The following is an 8,369-nucleotide window of genomic DNA, read 5'->3' on the forward strand; positions in this document are numbered from 1 at the left end:
CAGAGTTGCAGTATACCGGTCACCAGATTCCAGAAGAACAGCCCATTTGCTTGCGCACATCTTAAAATCAACGTTTAGTCTGCACCTGTTCTGCCAAGGCTTAATGAGATTTCACCCCTTCACGCAGTAGAGGAATTGTAGCAATGTATGAAGAGCACGATCATGCTATACTGTAGTTGTACTCACCTAAACTTCACCTGCGGGACCCACATAATAGAAAAAAAAAATCTGCCCTCGATGCCTGGGGAAAATGGTGAAATATCGAGGTCGAAAATGTGTATGGGCCTTCTTAATAGGTGTGTGAACCTACATAAGATCCACTCAGAGTTCTCAGTTCTGTAGTCCAGTTGCCATGTCAACACAATAATGTGCCAAACCAGGGAGACAATGTGCACTATGTGAGCAAACATATCCGGACATTGTGCTGCCAGGTACTCCGTGTCTGCAACCTCAGTGGTCATTAGACATCGTGAGAGTAGAATTGTGGCACACGTATGTACATGATATTTCCACACTCCTAAACATCTCCAGGTCCACTGTTTCCGATGTGATAGTGAAGTGGAAAAGTGAAGGGACACGTACAGCACAAAACTGTACAGGCTGACCTCATCTGTTGACTGACAAGAGACTGCCGACAGTTGAAGGTGGTCCTAATGTGTAATAGGCAGACATCTATCCAAACCATCACACAGGAATTACAAACTGCATCAGGATCCATTGCAGGTACTGTGACAGGTAGGTGGGAAGTGAGAAAACTTGGATTTCATGGTCGAGCAGCTACACGTAAGCCACACGCCATACCGGTAAATGCCAAACGACACCTTACCTTCTGCAAGGAGCGTAAACACTGGACGACTGAACGATGGAAAAATGTTGTATGGAGTTCGAATCACGTACACAATGTGGCAATCCGATGGCAAGGTGTGGGTATGGGGAATGCCCAGTGAACGTCATCTGCCAGCGTGTGTAGTGCCAGCAGTAAAATTCGGAGGCAGTGATGTTATGGTGCGGTCGTGTTTTTCATGTAGGGGGCTTGCATCCTTTGTTGTTTTGCATGGAACTATCATGGCACAGGCCTACATTGATGTTTTAAGTGCCTTCTTCCCATTGTTGAAGAGCAATTTGGGGATGGCGATTGCATCTTTCAACACAATCGAGCACCTGTTCATAATGCACGGCCTGTGGCGGAGTGGTTACACAACAGTAACTTCCCTGTAATGTACTGGCCTGCACAGAGTCCTGACCTGAATGTTATAGAACACGTTTAGGATGTTTTCAGATGTCTCGGTGCAGCACTGCCATTTCCCAAGAAACTTTCAAACACCTGATTGAAAGTACAGTGTGTTAACTGCAAGACGGCAGAGTTGTGAGGGGAGTGCGGGGAGAGTAGGAAGCAAGCATTGGCTGGCGGGGGGAGGGGGGGAGTCTTTGGGGAGGGGACAAGTCACGCCTACCAGTTGCAGTGCTGGCACTACAAATTGCGCGTCATGCTTACACGAAAGCAGACGAAAGGCTTGGAAGTAAAACTCGCTTTAAATGTTGTTCGTAAACGAAACTGAGATCGTCATGTACATTAAAATCTATATATATATAAAAATGAATGTATGTATGCGCTCACAAACCACTCATCCGATTGCAATGAAATCATCGATCATTACTTCGATTTCTCCACTTCTTTTCGTAAGTTAAAAGAGAGAGAAAGATTTATAAGAAAATGCCTTCTGCACTGCATGTATTTTTTTGAATTTGGAAATTTACTGTAATATGAATGTGTTTCGAAATAATACAGTAACTAGTGGTGTTTCCATACAAAGCAATACCGTAGCAAGGAAAAATGAAATATAAGGTAATTTGGACGAAATAGGGGGCTGCTTCAAAGTGATCGCGAACAAAATATCTGAAATGGAAACTCAGCTTTTCTTGCCAGGCGTTTGTGGTGATACGCCAGGATGATTGTTGGAAAACTGTTTGAACCTTCCAATGCTACGCATGCTTTGTCCTGTGTATGTAGCAGCTCTCACTGACGATTTGTAAATGGGGTGAAGCAATTTCTTCTGCTCCCTTTTCCTTTCGCAGCATTCAATCACACGAAATATAATTTTGCGAGCATTGCTACGTAATACTGGTTTCCTTCTAACCGTAGGCCTACCAGTAGGGGTTGTTGGCATCTTCCGAGATGGGCCAGCAACTGCCTCTTCACTCAATTTGATAATGTTTAGCACAACTGCACAATAAAAACACGCAGAACAGTACAGCGTAAAACAATAACGAAGCAGACGACAATGGCTACCTCGTACAACACAGTCGGCTACATAATGTTGGCAGCAGTTGAAACTGCGTGCCTACCGAAGCCCCCCGATGTTTACTGACTTCTACCGATTCAGGACTGGGGAGACGTCTGCCATCTAAAAGTTTACACACTGTATTCCTGCAAGAGTTGAAGCTGTCATCAAGGCTAAGGGTGGGGCAACACCACACTAAACTCCAGCATTACCGATGGAGGACGCCACGAACTTTGAACTCATTTTCAGCCAGGTGTCCGGACACTTTCGATCACATATAATACTTTGAAGCATTAGCTTAATTGTTAGTCTGCAAACAAAGTAAATACTGGTGTGATGATGTTCAGTAACCAGTACCTAGCCACAAATAAAAATACCTGCACTCTTACCCCTAAGAGACTGTAAAATCTACTAGTATAAAGCGTAAAAAGCTCTCTAAGGCTACCGACAGATTACGTGGTTGTCTGCAAGAAGGTAGCAATGCCAGAAAATGTAGCAATTTACAGAACGACCTGTAGAGGAGTGATGAATGGGGCAGGTACTGTACTTCTACATTATTGATGACGAATTGCTGCAAACAGTATTGAACGTAAAATATTTAGGAATAACGATGCTGAGTGACCTAATGTGAAATGACCACATAAAACAAATAATTGTAAAAGCAAATGCCAGGCTGAAATTTATAGCAAGAATCTTAAGGAAAGTACAGGTCATTGACAAAAAAAGGTGGCTTGCAACACACTAGTTCTACAAATTCTTGAGTACTGTACAACAATCTGGGACTGTTACTGAGTAGGACTGAAAGCAATGACAGAGAAGATCCCATGAAGATCAATGCATTTTGTCACAGAATCGTTTAATTGGCACAAGAGCATTATGGAGACACTTGACGAACTACAGGACAGACGCTACAAGAGGTGCGTTGTGCATCACAGAGGCTTACTGCTGAAATTCTGAGACAGTACATTCTGAGAAGAGTCGGGCAACGTATTCCTTTCCCCAACGTACGTCTCACAAAATGTGACATCGATAAAATCTGAGAGATTATAGCTCCTACAAATTTTTACTGACAATCATTCTTTCCGTGCACCATTTGTGAATGGAACAGGGAAGTGAGCATCAGATAGCTCTACAAGAAGTACCCTCTGCCAAATATCACCTTCAGAGTATAGATGTAGCTGCCAAACTCACATACTTTTTCACAATCCTTCTGAGAAATCGCAGTCCTCCTCTTTTTAACTATTGTGTACTGCGCGTGTCTCTATTAGACCTGAACTGAATCTGTTCATCAGTCCCTTTGGTACCTAAGGTATCTCTTAGCACCGTCAATTCTCTCAAACACCTGGCGGCTTGACCTTTTTGATCAATGGACAAGGTCTGAAGTGACAAACCTGGTCTTGCAACCCTGCTGCAACACTGTCCTGTACTCAGCAACTCCTGGTTACACATGTTTTAGTCAGTTGCTGGAGCCACTCTCCTTTCCAGGTACAGTGCCAGCTACCTATTGGTTACTTTAGCTTCTTCAATCTTCCCACAGCGGCTCATCACATTCTCTGGCACATCCGTGACCATATACGAGGTGTGACAATAAAGTAATGAGACTGATTTTCTTTGCAAGATGTGGCAAGCCTGCAGGCTTGCGTAGGCCCAATATCTTTGACCTCGGTCTATAAGCTGCTTCTAGTCAAAGCGGCCCATAGACGCAACTGCACAGTCGTGAGTTGTGCTGTAATAAGTTAACACGCGTTTGTGTCTCTCGTCACGGAAATGGAACCGCACAATATCCCACAATGGCATGCCACTTCTTTCTGCATTAAATTGAGTGAAAATGTGACGACAACTTATGGTGAGCTTCAGAAGGCTTTTGGAGAGGAAGTTATGTCAAGAGCTCAAGTTTTTGTTGGCATAAAATGTTCAGTGAAGGCAGAACAAAAGTTGAAGATGAAAACCACTGTGGACAACCATCAACCTCACAGACGGATGTCAACTTGGCCAGGGTGCGTGAACTCGTACGATCTGATCGAAGATTATCCGTGAAAATGATTGCAGAAGAACTGAACATCAATCTAGAAACGGTTCGTCTAATAATAACTGAAGATCTTGGTATGAGAAAGATTTGTGCAAAAATGGTCCCCAAAAATCTCGCACCACAACAGCGAGAAACACAGAAAGATGTGGCAGCTGATCTGTTAGAGCAAACGGAAGTCAATCCAGAATTGTTGAGCTGTGTTATTACTGGTGATGAAAGTTGTTTTTTTCAGTACGATCCAGAGACAAAACAACAAAGTTCGCAATGGTGCTCAAAGGGATCACCCAGACCAAAAGAAGCTCGCATGTCAAAGTCAAACGTGAAATGCATGCTTGTGTGCTTCTTTGATTCCACAGGAACTGTTCATAAAGAGTGGGTGCCTCCTGGACAAACAGTTAACAAATATTACTACACAGAAATTTTACAAAGACTTCGTAAAAAAGAGTTCTTTGTGTCCGTGCCAACATTGCTGATAATTGGATTCTGCATTACAATAGTGTGCCATCCCATACTGCTCTGTCAAAACGAATTTCAGTACTACCACAGTCACCTTATTCGCCAGATATCACTCCATGGGACTTTTTTCTATTTCCAAGAGTCAAAACGGCAGTCAAGAGACAACATTTTCAAACAACACGAGATGTCCAAAAAGCTGTGACGAGGGTCTTGGAGGATATTACAGAAGATAAGTCCCAGAAATGTTACCATCAATGACAGAAGTGCTGGAAAAAGTGTGTGCAATCAGAAGGGAACTACTTTGAAGGAGACTAAACATGACTAAAACGGTAAGCATTCATTAGTTTATTGTCGCACCTCATATGAACTTGTTGCCTGGACTCAAACCAGACTCAACTATTGTCAGTCGCGTACCAATTTTTATAGCCGCATCAATTTTTATAGCTGATTGAGAGTTTGAATCTCCCTTTTATGCTACCCAAATAGCCAGAAAGATTCGGTAGACTCCTACAATACATTATAATCAGCATGTTTAACTGACCAGTACCGTGTTGCAGACACTACGTTTCTGGGAGAGCTTAATTGTGCAGGCTATCAAAGTAAAGGTGAAGGAAAATTTAACAAACATGGATGAGATTTCAATTTACAGAAGGCTTGGGTACAGTACTTTACTTATTAGGACCTCGATAGTCACCACATCCACCAGAGCTGGGAAATATTGAGAGACAGTGCTCCTTTCACGGAATATCAGTGAGAGATTTGAAAAGTGTAGAGAGCACTGGGAGTTGAACTTAGCTATAAATAGCAGCATGAGACTGACAATATGCCATGTGCTGAGTCCAGGCAGCAAGAACATGTTAAGAGCACAACTCTCAGCAACTCGAGAACCCCACTGGGTTTGGCACTGAAATACTGTGCGTGACATGGGAACAACAACTCACCCAAAAGTACACCATCAAAATGTAATTTAATTATTGGATTACTGGATCTGAGGGTTCTCTACAGCCTCGGATGAAAAGGCATCGCTGGTCAACATTATAGCAAACAAATAATCAAGAACACACACTCTATGATGTCATGCAGACTGTTACAAATCTTTATCATCATAATATTCCCAGAAAGAACCTCCCAGTTAAGGGGACCACACTGTGATAGGGGGGGAAATCGATTTTCGGTTTTCATCATATTTCAACGGATTAAGGTTTTATTTAAGTATTCTGAAAAGGATTTTGCTGAAAAATTTTTTTTCGAGCATTTGAAGAGCATTTTCCTACCACGTGCGTTTATGTGCTACGCCCACTTTTTTGTCACCCACTTTTCTGCATATATTTTAGATCTTTATATCCCCTACATTGCACGTTAGGGATATTTTTTTACTCCTGAGTATGTTGGCTATCCTTCGAATGCAACGGTCAGTATTACTTGTTTCTGCTGTTTGTAAACAACACGCTTTAGAATGTGTGGTTAGTTTTGTTCAAGTGAGATTGCGAGTTATTATAGAAAACTTGCAGGTATACTATGGGCAGGCAATTAGGAGAAATAAAGAAAATCTATAGGCAATGAAGAGAGATGTTTGGGCCACATTCTTCCGTAAGTCCTCTACTCACGATAAGCCATGTCATCGATTGTGTCCATCAGAAGAAAATTCGTGGTGCAAATACAATAGGGCCCAACTGGAGAATCTTATTCTCACCAGCATTCTCTTCCTGCTGCAGTTATTATATCAGTTAAACCTATTTTCAGAGACTTGGCTCATCCTGACCTTCTAAGGAAACGTCTGCATGGGCAGACACAGAACCCAAATGAATGTTTCAACAGCATAATTTGGAACTACCTTCCTACAATTGTATTTGCAGGCATGCAAACAATGAAACTAGGAGTTCATGATGCTGTTATTACATTCAGTTGTGGTAATACTGGTAAGTGTTGGGTACTGAAGAAGCTGGGACTTAATCCTGGTGAAAAAAAGATCACTGGGCTGCAACACTGGGATAAAATGAGGATAGCCGATGCTGATAGGTCTGCATCTAATATGGCCAAGAAAGCAAGACAAACATCCAGAAAGGTGAAAAAGAAGCTGGAAGATCTGCTAGAGGCCAAAGAAGGGCCATCATATGAAGCAGGACAGTTTTAATTAACTGTAACTAACAAATTTCAAAAGCTTTTTCTTTGAAGTCAATTCCCTCAAACTAAAATTTTCAGTACATATGCCCCATTATATCAGAAACTATCATAGATAAATGAATGAAATTTTCAGAGACTGCATAACTTAAGAAGCCACCTCTGGTACTACATTCATTAACATTCCCACATTAGGAAGCTCACAAAAAAATATTTTCTGCAGAAAAAACTTAGTATTTTTTGTTAATAAATTTAAAAAAGTGTTTCTTAAAAACTATAAAATGGATACAACAGATTTTAGCACAGTTGACTGTTAGCATCAAGTAACATACAGTGAAAATATTAAGGTCCTGCATCAAATTTTTTTTCAGAAATTGGTCAAATACTTGCCTAAATTACCATGGGTTAGATAAGCAGGGTGTGGTCCCCTTAAGAGAGAATGCCCAGAAGCAAAGTGAGTAATATAAAGCTGAACCCATCGCTTAATCACTGCAGAATCGGTAAATTATGTTGGAATGAATTATATGTACGAGACTTGGAACTTAAATAGTGGCAACTATTTATTCACAACCGATACCAAAGAGCTACATGTTTGCACCTGTTACTGTCCTTCAAAGTAGTCACCAGCATTAGGTAGAACCCGTTGCCAGCGATGTGGAAGGCATAGTATACCGTTAGCAGAGCCTGTTCTGTTGACTGTGCAAATGGTTTCTGCGCAACCCACCCATCATTTTTCACGACAATGTGCGGGCGCATACAACGCAAGCTGTGGCTGCTCTGTTCAGTCGATGGGACTGAGAAGTACTGTACCATCCATCATACTCCCTTGACTGAAGTCCTTGTGACTTTGATTTGATTCTGAAGATGGAGGAACCATCTTCGTGGCTTTCGCTTCAGAACTGTTCCAGATATACGACAGGCAGTAAGTAGACCGCTCCATTCGCACCATCAACAGAACAGGCTCTGCTAACGGTATACTATGCCTTCCATATCACTGGCAACGGGTTCTACGCAAGGCTGGTGACTACTTTGAAGGACAGTAACAGCTGCAACCATGTAACTCTTTTGTATCGGTTGTGAATAAATAGTTGCCATTATTTAAATTCCAACCCTCGTAGTTCAAATGTTGCATTTATTAACATTATTATTACAAAAGATATTCGCAAGGATCACCCTGGGATCAGCACACTTTTGTTCTCAACTTATGCTGAGAGTTGTCTAAAGTAAAACATTGTTGTCAAATACATCGGTTTCTCGTCTGATGTTCACTTTCAGTTCATCAAAATTTGGTAATTACATGCAGAAGTAGCCCAAAGGTAATAATCAGAAGTCGATAACTCTGGAGAACACAGAAGCTACTGTCCACTGCATGAATGGATACAGTGAAATGTTTCGTGTGTGACACGTTGCCCCAGTCTTATTGGAAGAAGCTGTGCTTTTTTTCCATTGTCAGTTAACTGTACACAGAATTCTTGGAAAAT

General features: G+C 41.7%; 1 protein-coding gene across 1 annotated transcript in view; it reads right to left on the bottom strand.

Moving 5' to 3' along the window:
- The window catches only part of LOC126108116 (uncharacterized), a 212,891-nt gene that overhangs the window by 74,156 nt on the left and 130,366 nt on the right, over positions 1–8,369 (bottom strand). The window lies entirely within an intron of this gene.

Source organism: Schistocerca cancellata, chromosome 11, assembly GCF_023864275.1.
Source record: "Schistocerca cancellata isolate TAMUIC-IGC-003103 chromosome 11, iqSchCanc2.1, whole genome shotgun sequence".
Taxonomy (NCBI): Eukaryota; Metazoa; Arthropoda; class Insecta; order Orthoptera; family Acrididae; genus Schistocerca; species Schistocerca cancellata.